The sequence below is a fragment of the Ailuropoda melanoleuca genome, chromosome 2 (genome assembly GCF_002007445.2).
Source record: "Ailuropoda melanoleuca isolate Jingjing chromosome 2, ASM200744v2, whole genome shotgun sequence".
Classification (NCBI taxonomy): Eukaryota; Metazoa; Chordata; class Mammalia; order Carnivora; family Ursidae; genus Ailuropoda; species Ailuropoda melanoleuca.
In genome coordinates, this window is record NC_048219.1 from 184,407,411 (window position 1) to 184,422,059 (window position 14,649).

General features: G+C 40.0%; 1 protein-coding gene across 3 annotated transcripts in view; it reads left to right on the forward strand.

The window, feature by feature from the left end:
- ACSL3 (acyl-CoA synthetase long chain family member 3) overlaps positions 1-14,649 on the forward strand; it is a 79,607-nt gene that overhangs the window by 25,959 nt on the left and 38,999 nt on the right. The window contains exon 1 of one of the 3 annotated variants that reach the window (XM_034655264.1): positions 4,730-4,861. The exons of the other annotated variants lie outside the window; for them this stretch is intronic. The gene's annotated coding sequence lies outside the window, so the exon portion shown is untranslated. Of the gene's footprint in view, positions 1-4,729; positions 4,862-14,649 lie in introns of those variants that run through there. 3 annotated transcript variants of the gene reach the window in all.

The window sequence follows — 14,649 nt, forward strand, 5'->3', positions numbered from 1 at the left end:
CCCCCCCCCCCCCCCCGCCCTAGCATATCTTCCCTTTGGCTGTTCCTGAGTTATATTCTTCATAATAAACCGATAAACGTAAGTAATGGGTGTTCCTGAGTTGTGGGAGCCATTCTAGCAAATTACTAAACTTGAGGAGGGGATTGTGGGAATCCTTGGTTTGTCACCAGCTGGTGACTCGTGACTAGCAAGTGGAGAATAGTCTTGGGGGACTAAGCCCTTAACCTGTGGTATCTAGCTCTTGTAAAATAGTACAAAACTGTAGGTGACTTCTAGCTTTAGTAAAATTGTCTTTAAAAATACTATCAATGTGTGCACATGGTGGAAGACTTTTTAAAGTAGTGTCTTATCAGAGTATGTTTGCAGAATGTAAATTTCCTGAGTCCTTAAATCTCTGAATGCTTCTTTATTCTACTTGGCAGTTGATCAGGAATTTAGCCAGGAGTAGAATTCTAGTATAGTTTACTTATTTGTAGGTGTCCTAGTTTAGGGTTTTTTGGAAGCTTTTGGGATATTCTTAAACCTGGTGCTCTGAGAATTCACAAGGCTGTGTCTAGAGGTCAGTTATTTTTGCCCCCATTCACCTGCTCAGCGCTCCCCGGGCTCTTTCAACCTGAAGAGTAGCGTCCATCAGCTCTGGGGTATTTTATCACTGAGTGCTTCAGTAATTCCTGCCTTTTCATCTCTTTGTTCTTTTTCTAGAACTCCTTTCAGTGGAACTTGGTCTTGTGGATTAATTCGACACCTTGAAAAAGGACTTTGACTACCTCATTTTGACCTCAGACTTTCTAATTAAATTTTTCTTTCCAGCTTACTCTTTTAACTCAGACAAAAGACCCTGCACAAAACTTGTGATGGGAACCGAAACTACCCCCTCAAGCAATAAGGACTGCTTTGAGCCAGCAAGACCTGTGTGTGGTTGATACCAAGACAACGATCCACCTGACCTTTACTGCCCACCTGCAAATACCTACTGACCTTTGTCCCACATTTTCCTTGCATAAACCTATAAGTATTTTCAACACTTCAGAGGCTGTCTTAAGGCAGTCTTTAAGATAATCAGTCAGCTGTGTTCCTGGTGTGGGCCTCATTGAAATACATTTCCTTTCTTATTTCCCTATTGCTGTCTGTCTGCCTTTGGCGAGTGGCTGAACCTGGACTGTTGGAACCCCCAGAACCCTTATAACTCTATGCCCCCCTGTTAAAACCTTATTTTTAAAAATCTTTTTTGACTTCTGTTTTCTACTACTATGATTTTGCTTTCCTTTCTGGTGAAATATTCGAATATATCTGTTGACTTTTAAATTCAATATCAAGTGCTGGTCCTAATTTTAACAAGAGCTTTTTCTTATTTTTAGTCCTGTATGGTGCCCCATTCTTGTTTCATCAATACAATAGCCTCTCATATCTTTTTGAAAGAATATAAAGTATTTCTTCTATTTCCTGCATCATCAGTTTCCATCGAGTTCCCCCCACTTCAGTTTTCATCTGTCTTTCATTGTGATGGGTTTTTGTCAAATATCTGGTGATCCAGAACTTCATATTCTCTCTGGATTTTTGATTGATTTTTGTGCTTCTGGTCCCCTCCCCCCAATCAATAAATTCCCCACATTGGTATGAGATTTAACCATATCAAAGATCTGATAGGCTATTCTGCGTACAAATCTGGATGGCGCTTCAGAGATTTGGGTAATATCTAAATAACTTAGCGCTTAGAGGGCATACAAGGCAATGCCAGTGAGATACTGCCTTTGTTTCTTAGAGCTGCTATAACACCACAAATTCAGTGGCTTAGCACGATGGAAATTGATTATCCTACAGTTAAAAGAGGCCAGAAGTTAACTGGGCTGAAATCAGGTGTTGGCAGTGGTGCCTCCTCCTGAGAAGAATCTCGTCTTGCCTCCTCTTTGCTGTGCCTGCTGCACACCGTGGCCTCGCTCCAGCCTCCCAGGCCAGTGCGGTACACCTCTGCTTTGTCCTCACGTTGCCTGCTTGGAGTGGCCCATCCACTGCCTTTCTTTTAAGGACACTTGTGATGGCATTTAGGGCCCCACTGATAATCCCAGGTCCCGCTCTCATCCCCAGACCCTTAATTCCACACATCTGCAAAGACCCTTGTTTGAAGTAAGGTAACATTTGCAGGTTCCAAGGATTAGAGCCTGATGCCTCTGGGGTCATCTGTCAGCCTGCTTCCAGGTACTTAAGCATTCTCCAGTGCCTCTGTGCTTTCACAGATGCTGTTATTACTGCCTGAGGTTTCCTCTCTCGTGTCCATTGCCAAAAATCTGTGGATCCACTCAGTTCTTAACCTTCCGTAACCTTCTTTCCCCCTCCTAGACAGAGGACTGTGTTTGACTGTTTCCTTCATACAGCCTGTCTCCTTATCCAGTAGTGTTTGCCATGTCAGTCCTATCTGTCTTGTTGGTCTCTACCACTGGAGTGGGAGGGTTTTGAGTTCTGTGGGCACATTTCCAGAGTGGGAAGCTTTGGGTCCAGAGCCGGGTAGGCAGTCATCAACTAGTTGCTGAGGAGATTGAGCATTTATTAAGGGCCAGTTAAATACTAGGACCTGTCGTGTTGGGCCATGTAATTAACAAAACAAAACATGGTAAAGTAAGTATGCTCATATGCCAGAATTTCTCCAGGGCAAATTTTTTTCAGGACGTGTTTGCTAGGTCATGGGAATTCACGTTTTCCACTTCTGCTGGATACTGCCAAATTGCTCTCCAAAGTGGCTGCACTTCCCCCAACGAAGCCAAGAGCACTCTTGTTTCCTATATCCTTGCCAATACTTGTGATGCTTTTTCTAATTAAAAAAATTCGATAGGGGGAAGTGATAATGTTTTCATTTGTGTTTCTTTGATAGTGAGGCTGACTATTTCATAGATGATGGGCATTTAGGCTTTTTTCCCATGGACATATGTAGACTGTTTTTTCTACTGAGTTGTCTTTTATTTATAGAAATTCAACAAATATTCTGGATATGAATTGTATATATATGTTGTTGTTGTCGTCCCCCCTGTTTACATATGAGGAAACTGGCATAAGAAAAGCAGGTAATTTTATAAGATTTCCCTCCACCTGGATGGATAGATGGATGAATAAATGAATGAATTTTAGAGTCATAGCTAATGAGAAACAGAGTGGGGGTTTTGGACCCAGGGATATCTGGTTGTAAGGCCGTCTTTTTTTTTTTTTTTTTAAAGTATATCTGGCTGCTTTACAGGGAATTAGGAAATTAATAATAAGTAGTGATATGCTAAATTTTGTCAGAATACTTAACTGTTAGTTCCACTTACAGGCTCTGTGAGTTTGGGCTGATGTAAATTATTTTTTTAATGCCGATAATGACTGCAAACTTGCCTGCTTCACAAGTGATCGAGAAAATCATTGAGGGATGCCTGGGTGGCTCAGGTGGTTAAGCGTCTGCCTTTGGCTCAGGTCATGATCTCAGGGTCATGGGATCGAGCCCCATCACTGGGCTCCCAGCTCAGCAGGGAGTCTTCTCCCTCTCCCCTTACTTGTGCTCTGTCTTGCTCTCTCTCTGTCTCTCTCTCAAATGAATAAATAAAATCTTAAAAAGAAAATCATTGAGATAGTGTATAAAAGTGTTATATATACAGTGAAATACTGTTTATAAATCTTAGTAATTATTCTTCTTGACCATTACCATTATGAGAGAATAAACTCAATATATGCCTGAAAAGTTTTAGATGTACTTTTTTTTTTATATAGACTTTATTTTTTAGAGCAGTTTCAGGTTTACAGCAAAATTGAGCTGAAGATAGAGATTTCCTATATACCTCCAAGCTCATGTATGCACAGCCTCCCCCATTGCAGTTAGTGAACTTACATTGATACGTCAGTATCACTCATTTTACCGTAGGGCTCACTCTTGGTGTTGAACGTTCTGTGGGTTTGGACAAATAGGTAATGACGTTTATCTTCTTAAAAGTACGCAGAGTGGTTCTGCACCCCCGAAATCTCTCTGCTCTGCTGGTTCATCCCATCTTCCTCCGTAATTCTTAACAATCTTTTACTGTCTCAGTAGCTTTTCCTTTTCCAGAATGTTGCACAGTTGGAATCAGACAGCGTATGTAGCCTTTTCAGGTTGACTTCATTCACTTAGCAATATGCATTTAAGTTTCCTCCATGTCTTTTCATGGCTTGACAGATCGTTTCTTTTTAGTGCTGAATAGTATTCCATTGTCTGGATGCTCTACAGTGTATGCATTCACCTGCTGAAGGACATCTTGGTTACTTCCAGGTTTTGGCAGTTACGAATAAAGCCACTATAAATATTTGTATGTAGCTTCCACCCTCCCCCCATTAGTCATAAGCTTTCAGCTCATTTGGGTAAATATCAAGGAGGCTTAGTTGCTGGACCATACTGTAAAGGATATATTTAGTTTTCTAGGAAATTGCCAAACTTGTCTTCCAGAATGGCCGTGCGGTTTGCATTCCCACGAGCAATGAATGAGTTACTCTTGCACCGTATTCTTGCCAACATTTGGTGATGTCAGTATTTTCGGATTTTGGCTATTCTAATAGGTGTGTGGTGATACATAATATGCTTTTTTTGGTTAAAGGTTACATGATAAAATGTCATTTGCTAGTGCGATGGTGTTTTCAAAAAAAGCAGAAATGTTTCTGAGTCTTTTCTAGTGTGATAGATCGTGTTTTCAGAAAAAGCAAAAATTTTCCTGTGAGTTTTTGGAAGTAAAAATACGTCCAGGAAAAGGCTGATATTTGGCTCTGATGATTAGACCACGAGTAGTAATGTTTGTCTTTTTATTTTGACAGGTATTGAAACACAGGCGCATATCGTGAAGGCACTAGCACCTCCTACCATTGTCAACTGGTAAAATGTTAATTTTGTTAATTACAAAATAACTTCTATTAAGCATAAAATGTATTAAGTTAAAACCAAGTGTGTCTAAACTGTCAAAAAAAATTTTTAAATTCTTCCCATTTTGTGATTGTAGAATTACGGAAGTTAGGATAAGGTGGCTTTCCTACTAATTTTAATTCAGTACAAATGCTTTGGAACATTGTTAAGCCATGTTATTCACCAATATCACTGATCTTTTCTCAAATTGAATTTCATATAAGAATCTGTGTGAGCGTTTGTGAAGTTTAGCACTAATTAGAGTGGTATTACCATTTCAGCATATGCTGGTGATTTTAAATTTGTGTTAGTGTTATTTTAAATTTCTAACTGGACACTTTAACAGAAGTTGCAGGTTCCAGGTGTTAGCCTGCAGCAAGTTCTACATGTTACTCATAGTGGTGGTGGGCTAGAATGAGGCAGGTTTTATTCTTTCCTTACTGTGTCTCCTGGTTTCTTGAAATTTTGGGGCAAGAATTTGAGAATCTCCACATCCAGTGCAGAGCCCGACCGGGGGCTTGATCTCACAACCCTGAGATCTTGACCTGAGCTGAAACCAAGAAGTGGAAGCTTAACCGGCTGAGCCACCCAGGCCCCACCTTAGTTTGTTTTTAACTGATAAGCCCAGATACAGATAAAGGGCTTTTGGGGTGAGGAGGGATATGGAGGAAAAGATAAGGAAATATCTAAGAAATCTTACTGAACAGTCTGTAAATTCTTAAAAGGTATAGATTTAGATTGGATAGATTTAGATGGTGTAGACTAAAATTATCTTGAAAATCTTAATTTTGATGTGTTAATCTTTCTTCACATTCTAAAGGCTAAATTTACCTGAACTATCTGTTCTCAAACGGGTACTTTATTTTGCTTATTGTAAGCATGTTACTTTTGCTGACATATTTCATATGTTTGCAACTATTTAGCCTCTGGCCTTTGAATTTTCTTTAATTTCATTTTCTATTTTTACTGTAGGGAAGGAAATAGTTAAGAACAGAAGTGAAATTGTTAATTGAACCACCAACCAATCCACTTTCTTAGGTTTAGGTTCATGTAATACTAGACAAAGTTCTTATCTGGATTGAGTTGAAATTTACTAAGACCCTCAAGTACCAACCATCCAGGCTGATGTCATTATATAATCTAATAGTTCATGTTCTCCAGAAATATTTATATAGGTGGCTCTCATTAACCATTTTGGAGATAATTGGAGTAAGTAAGGAATTAGTACTACAGGAGCGTAAATAGGCTATTCACTATTGTTACAGTGCAGCCAGGGCATTTAATTCTTGGCTGGTTAGGACACACTGATGAATTTGTCAAAACAGTGCTCTGCTAAGGTTTGGTTTCTCTGCCCTGCCATTTGGATAAAATAATGATGACTGAACATACCATTTCCCCTGTTTCCTGTCAGTGGATCAGCCTTAAACAAAATTCTAGGATAAAAAGCTGCACTTCTGTATAGAGAATTTCATATCACTTCTTTTGGATATCATAATAAGGGGAGTTACGTGGTTTGGAAGGTGAGTAGAAAGCGGAGTAGGAATAGGTTTTCCCTTAGATGAGGAAGTTGAAGCAACATGATTCAGAGCCCTGAGCCCATGTATGTGTGTGAGTTGTCTGGGCGGGGGTTTTTGGGGATCTCCCACATGACAGGATTAATGAATGGACAACAGAACCACCTCTGAGGGACTCCCCTGTGAGTTGCAGGGTCTTGGCACGAGGTTATTAGCGGTAGACATAAGACTATAAAAACCCTGAGAATTAGGGACGTTTGTTGAGGATCAACTTTTTTAGAGATATGGAGGCCCGGTAAGTTGATTTGGTTAAACAGAGTTGGTCCTGAATTAGATTGCATGTGTATTTTTTACCTTGGGCCCTGGAGTGGGATCCACAAAGTGGGATCCAATAGTTCTGTGTCATAAAATCCAAGGATATTTAAACTTTACTGTGGAACTAGCCGTGAGAAAAAAATGTTCTTCATATATGTATTTTCTTAAACAAAAATAAATTTGTCATTATCTAACTGAAGCTCATGGAAAGAAATCCCCAGAATTGGCTAGTGAAGTAGAGATGCCAAAGGAAATTCCAAATATAAGATGTGTAAAGTATCCTTATTCTCGTTACTTACTACCATTTTATAAGGAATTTTGTGGATGGATCTATGATGTCAGCTGCTTCTAACTTTTAGAATCTTAAATGCCTGAAACAATAATGGTAACGTGCTAGCTGCTGAATCCGTCTCGTGTCTCTGATACGCATACTCCTCTTCACATTTTACAGGTGAGGACATTGAGGCTTAGGAAAGTAGTTGACCTAAGTGACGTTTAGTAAGTAGTAGACTGAGTGCCAGACTCCGGCGCCATGGCCTAGGCTCTCAGCATACAGTTGACTTAAGTATCTTCAGAATCAGTGGGGATATAAATAAGAAATAATCACGATGAAAGAAAAGTATTGGTATTGGTATAAGTAGTTTGTATTAATGAATTTAAAGTGCTACTAACACATGTGATGTATTTTGTAGTTTATGTAGAGTGTGTTCACCTGCTTTCTTTGTTCCCAAAGTGAGTTCTGTGAGGCATTTATTATCACCCCAGTTCTGTAGTGAACCTGAAGCTCTGGAGTGTTAAGGAAATTGTCCCCTATTACACAAGGAGTAAGTGGGGAGGCCAGCATCAAACCAAGAGCTTACTGCCATAGTTCTAAAAGGAGCCAGTCCACTGAACATTTTTATATGCAGTCAAACTAGTGTTGCAAGTAATAGTATCTTCAGTAGATTATATGACGTATGTAAATGAAACGATGTAAGTAAAACTGCTTTGAAATTCCGCATAAACAGGCTTCGTACGCAAACCAACTGTACTAATAATTAACGTTTATAATGCCTTTGCATTTTTCCAGTCTTTTATTTGCTGCATTCCATTTTATCCTTAATTTAAGTTTTGTGCATTACCTAAATGATGACAGAAAAGGGAGAATAAGGCACAGAAAAGTTGTTTCATAAACAAAAGATCAGAATTAACTATTGGTAGAATCCAGGCTATGGTTTGTTTGTTTATTCCATGAAACGGTTAATTGTAGGGTGACAGGTTTGCCTAAAACTTTTCTGGTTTTAGTACTGAAAGTCCTGTGTCTTGGGAAACCCCAAAGTCTTGGGCAACCCAGAGTGGTTGGTCATCCTAATTAATTGTCACACTTTGTGGTGGACTGGGGATGGGATTAGGGCTGCCATATAAAACATAAGACACTCAGTTAAATCTGAATTTCAGATAAAAATCAAGTAATTTTTTTACTACATGTTCCAGATATTGCTTGGGACACATGTACACTAAAATTTGTTCATTGTTTGTCTGAAATTCAAATTTAACTGGGTATCTCCTGTATTTATTAAGTCTGACTTCCCCCAAGAAAGAATGAGGGGACATTCTGATGTATAAAAAGATCACTTGGCTGCTTTTTTGTGTAGACCTTAGGCTTTTTTCATTTATCTGTTCACATAAATGTACCATCTCACAGTACTTGACTCTTGTTCTTTTAGTTATGTGGATAGAGATGCAAGAGGTCAGGATGAATATATGAAACCATATTTTGCTCAGTCGGTGCATTAAAACTGCTGTGTGTGTTTGTATACGTGTGTGTGTGTATGTGTATGTATGCATGTATGTGTATATGTGTTGGTTGGTTTGAAGTTCTGTACTTGGCAGGAAATTTAACCCAGACAGAAATGAGCTCATTCTGTCATTGTTGGATCAGTCTGTCAGGCATTGGCACATTCTCACAGACTGTCCATATTGTCTTTCGACTATATGTTAAAAAGTATTTTTGTTGTCGTTAGGATAGTGTATTCACAGGATTCAAAATGAAAAGGAAGTAAAGGTTTTCTTTTCTCCTTTCTTGGACCTGTTCATTTGCCCACTATGGAGACAGTCTGATCTGATTGGAAGATGTTAGAATTTTGGAAATGGACCTTAGAAATCTTCCTATGGAGTTTCTGTTTTGTTTTTTTTAAAAGCATGGGAACTCTGACTCAAACCCCCCCCCCCCCCGGCCCAAGGGGGAAGAGTGTCTTGTATAGAAGATGGGTAGAAATGGGTTCCTCAGGTCATTTACTTCTTCAGTTTGATGGTTGTCAGTACTCCAAAATTGATTTGGTAGTGCTTAGCATCGGTGCAGTTTCATCTTAAAATAGATTTACTTGAATTCCATCATCATTAATGATGAGAAAATTACAATTTATTAACTTAGACAAGGTCTCATAGTAGCTGGCGGCAGAGCCAAGATTAGTATATATATATTTTTGCATGTGTTTTTGTGTATGCATGGTTAAAACCTTTTTTCTGAAAAAGAAGAGAGGGAAACTAGCCATAAGTGACTCTTAAAGATAGAGAACAAACTGAGGGTTGATGGAGGGAGGTTGGTGGGGGATGGGCTAGATGGTAACCGGCATTAAGGGAGGGCATTTGTTGCGATGAGCACTGGGTGTTGTATGGAAGTGATGAATCACTGAATTCTAGTCCAGAAACCAATATTGCACTTTATGGTAACTAATACAATTAAAGAGAAAAATTTAAGAGCCCCCCCCCCGGAAAAACCCTGTTCTGTATCAAGCTGAGAAACATAAATTTCCTTGCTTAATTTCTGTTTCCTATTTGATTTCATTCAAGACTCAACACTTCTTAATTTTTTTTAATTTCGTTAATTTTTTTTTTTAGATTGATTTATTTGTCAGAGAGAGAACGAGGCAGGGAGAGTGGCAAGCAGAGGAAGAGGGAGACGTAGACTCCCCACGAAGTAGGAAGCCCCATGGGGGCTGCTTAATTGCTTAACCAACTGAACCACCCAGGTGCCCCTCAACACTTTTTTTTTTTTTTAAAGATTTTATTTATTTATGTGACAGAGAGACAGCCAGCGAGAGAGGGAACACAGCAGGGGAGTGGGAGAGGAAGAAGCAGTCTCCCAGCGGAGGAGCCCTATGTGGGACTCGATCCTGGATCGCAGGGATTACGCCCTGAGCCGAAGGCAGACGCTTCACGACTGCGCCCCCCAGGCGCCCCCCCCAAACACATTTTTAAAGGAACATCTGGCTTGGACATTGGAAAAGGAAGGTGGGAGGAAAGTAGATTTCTTAAAAAAAATGCGTTTCAATCAGGGTTAGGGAAGTCAGGAGTGTATTGTGGTTCAAAGAGAATATTTGAGGGGCGCCTGGGTTGGCTCAGGGCCTGATTCCCGTGTTCTGGGATGGAGCCCGGCATCAGACTCCTCCGCTGGGAGCCTGCTTCTTCCCCTCCCACTTCCCCTGCTTGTGCTCCCTCTATCTCTGGCTGTCTGTCTCTCTCTCTGTCAAATAAACAAACAAAATCCTTTAAAAAAAATATTTGAGTCCTGTTATTTCAACTATTAAAAGGATTGAGAAGGTTAAAAAATTATAGTGAATAACTGAAAATTATGTAAAGCGAGTTGACTGTTGCTGCTTTTCAATTTTAATGCAAATGTGTTTATGGCTAAGACTTGCTGAATTTTCCTCCCTCCCTTCCTCTTTCTCCCCTTTTCCCCTTCTTCCCTCCCTTCAAATTGGTCTTTAGAGCCAGAATTTCATTTCCTGTGGTTAGAATAAACAAGCTTAGTAGTTTTCTTAAAAAGAAGAGGACATAACTATTATTTCCTCATAAAATTTCCTAGTTGTGAATTTGGAAGTTAATCTAATTCAGATGATAATATGACTCAAGCCTCTAACGCTTTTAGTAGACTTTCTCGTACAGAATTTCTTAACCTTTCTATTTGTTGTATTAAGGAAGTACTTAAATGGATAAATGGCGTGATTTTCAGGCATACTGTCTAATAAATTCATAGAGCAGTAACAACTAGGGGGTCAGAGTTGAAATTTTCAGTGCTGTGTTAATATTTGGAGTTCTATAAAGGACAAATCCTTGTGTTTCAGTAAAGGAAGAGTGAGAACCACCATATTATGCAGTACTGAGGCAGACTGAAAAATTACCTTTATATTGATATTTGTAAGAATTAGGAAAAACTCCACGTCTGCCTTTTTAAAAATTTTACTTTTTTTTTTTTTTTTGCAGCAGTACAGACATTTAGTGAATCTTTTAAAACCGTTCTCCTGAGACAGATATGTATTCATATTATTTCTGTTACGGTTTCAGTCTTGGGAAGCAGGGAAATGCGCATTTCATCAGAGCCAGGGTCCTTCCTGATGGCAAAACAGTCGCTAGTTGCATTTCTCATTACAGCTCACTAGAGCCTACTCCGGGAAGGACATCTTTCTTTCTGCCCTTCTTGACCCAGTTTCTTATTTCAAAACAAGTAATTAGATAATTTTTCAGGGACTCTTTCGGTTTGTATAGAATGTGACTTTTGTGGAAAGAAGTGTCTGTCTCTAAAGTGTGAGGACTCTTTTTTTCCCTTTTTGTTTTGTTTTTAACAATAAAGTATTAATCCTAGTGTTTAGGGAGTGTGGAGAAATTAAAAAGCTTGGATGGGAGTCAAACACATAGGTTAAAATCCACCTCGTTTGTTAGCTCTAAGTACCTTTGATTATGATCTGTTTGAAATTAGGTTTTTGTAGCAGAGATGATACAAAGCTTCCTACACAGTGCTTGCATTATTGGTACTCGGAATTGCTTCCCTTTATTCCAAGCTTGGTGAAAAATCCTAGGCACATCTCACGCTAGTAAATACAGATTCCTTGATATCCATCCCTGTACACTTATTTATACTTCATTAGAGATAACATGCTAAACTGTATTTTTTTTCCTCCAGGTATGAAGTTACATAGTGTTGATGCACATTGGGTGTTGTAGGCTATAAGGAAAACAGGAGGAAATAAGAATGGGTAATGGGCAAGTTAACCAATAAATAGTGGAGAATCCAGAAAGCCCTCTGGAGCATTTTCTCATTGCCTCCTCTCTTTCCTGGGGCATTCTGTTTGCTCCCAGTGGATCTGTAGAATTTCCCAGTGTTGGGCGTCTGCCCTGCTCTGGAAGTGGAGCGTCACAGGTGGTATTTTGGCTGGGGATGAAAGGGCCGCAGAAAGACCTGCTGTCTGTAGCAGAGTAAGGTAGTGGTGTTCCTGGCCTCAGGAAGTCTGGAGTTCTGAGCCAGACTCGCATTTCCCTTGTCCAGTCCTCCATCCAGCTCGGTGAGATGAACGGATTGAGATACTATATCTGTGTTGTCTCTCCCCTGTGCCTGTGAGGTTTTTGACGTTTCTCTGTTTAGATAGCTGCAACCGTATCTAAGCAGGTAAAGCCATTTCATATATTAGTATGAACATGGTCCCTGTAGCAATCTACAGGTGGTCCCTGCGGCAATCTATGGGTTTCCCCCTCCCCCACAGTACAGGCATTTACAGTTTTCTTTTCCTGTTACTAAAACACACGTTGTCTGTGGAAGTTTTTCATACGATTTGCAGCCTTTTCTTTTTTTTTTTTTTTGCATTTGAAGAAAAGTGGGAGTTAATATAGGTTGTATGACTATGATGATAATACTCGTTTAGTAACAATTTAAACCAAAAATTTTATCTTAACATGAGAATTTCATATATCCCCTAAGTGTATTATTTGAGGGCGATTTGTAGGTGGGTATTAATCTGTATTACCTTGCACAGAGTTATTTTCATAACCCCAGTTCTGCCCTCAGCTTTCTGACAATTATGCAAAATTTTATCTGCCCTTCCTCCTCCTCTTACGTCCCAGGTGTCCTGTGTTCTTCCTCTTCAGTAGTAGAGCCACTCAGGGAAGGATTTTCCTTAAACTTGATCATTTTGATTTAAAACAACTTGCTAATTAAAAGATGCAAAATGTAAATAATTTCTTTTGACCTAACACAGTGGACCATTTACATAGAATGGTTCACAAACATATTTTAGGTGTTTGAGTCCAGCTAGTTCTAATCATATAATTTCACATTTTGAGAAAATATTTGCTCATCTATCATTGTGTAAATAATGATGGGTCTTTTTCTTTTAATGTTGGTAAACTTGACTCAACTTACTTTAATTAGCAGTTCCTAGAGTAAAGATGGACATTTTTGTAGTCTTTTATTTTTTAAATTCTTTTGTTTGAGGGCCGCCTGGGTGGCTCAGTTGGTTAGGCTTCTGCCTCCGGCTCCTGTCATGATCTCAGGGTCCTGGAATCAAGCCCCACATCTGGCTCCACATGGCAAGTCGGCTTGTCCTGTTTCCCCTGCCCCTTCCCCCACTTGTGCTCTTTCTCAAATAAATAATAAAATATTTTAAAAAAGATTTTATTTATTAGAGAGAGAGAGCATGAGCAGGGGGAGCTGCAGAGGGAGAGGGAGAAGCAGGCTCCCCGCTGAGCTGGGAGCCTGACGGTGGCACTCTATCCCAGGACCCTGAGATCGTGACCTGAGCTGAAGGCAGACACTTAACCGACTGAGCCACCCAAGTGTCCTGGAAATTTCTATATTCTTCATGGTGGAAAATTAACGTACTTTGACCCATTATAGCTTCATTTAAATATTTAGAGATAATTGCTTAAAAACCTTGACTTGTCCATACTGTTGTCAGACATAAAACCATGCAGGCTTTTATATACCTCCCCCCCCCCCAAAGAATTAGCAAGGTACATGGAGGTCCCTCCAGGTTGATTGCAAATACATATAACTAGTTTTTAATGGCTGCATTATTGTCCATACTGTGGGCGTATATGCGCTTCAGCTATTCTTTGATTGATTTAGATCATTTTGTTTTCAGTTGTTAAAAGAATATTTTCCGTGGACAGTTTACTGATGTAGTAGGGTTTATTCAGCAATTCATTAATCAGGCAGCATCCAGTCTAGTAGATAGAAAGGTGAGCAGGAACAAGGAAGTTAACACTGGACATTTACTGATGGGTGAAAGCAGGGTCAAATTCCTTAGGAGGAGCAGCGAGCCTGCTTGGAGCCAGTTCAGGTAACATCCACTCAGTGGGCAAGCACCGATTGGTTGATCTGGGTCTTTTCTCTGCCAGCTAACCGTGGAAACTTAAGTTCTGGTTTGTTGACTGGGGGCTTAGCATGAGTCACTCCATATTAGGCCTGATGTGGTTACTTGAACACTGTTTTTTTTTTGCCTCTGAAACAATACTGGCATGTCCTCCAAGCTTTGCGTTTAGATTGGACTGCTTCCTATTCCTTCTTGGTGCAGTTGTCTCTCCCCCTATTCCTGAAATACTTGAACATCCAGCTTTCTGTGACTCTGCTTCTGTCGTGATTGTTAGTGGTTTCAATATCTTTCCAATACTGTGGTCTTTGCATTCCTTGACCTCCTGTCCTTGAATGAGGTCATACCGCAGTCTGCCTTTGCTACCCGTTTCTCTGTGATTACAACCTGGACCTCTCCATGAACTGTAACTGTATGCTTCAGGCATTCTACTTGACCATCACCTCCTGTGGTTCCATTGTCCTCTCGTAGTACCTCAACCCCAGCAATTCTTCACCACACAGGATCTGATTGCATTGATCCTGTCTCCTTTTCAGAAACCCTTTCTCTCCTTGTGGGCCATCCTTCTTTCCTCAACTTAAATCTCTTTTTTTTTTTTTTTAAAGATTTTTTATTTATTTAGTCAACAGAGATAGAGACAGCCAGCGAGAGAGGGAACACAAGCAGGGGGAGTGGGAGAGAAAGAAGCAGGCTCATAGCAGAGGAGCCTGATGTGGGGCTCGATCCCGTAATGTCAGGATCACGCCCTGAGCTGAAGGCAGATGCTTAACCACTGTGCCGCCCAGGCGCCCCTCAACTTAAATCTCTT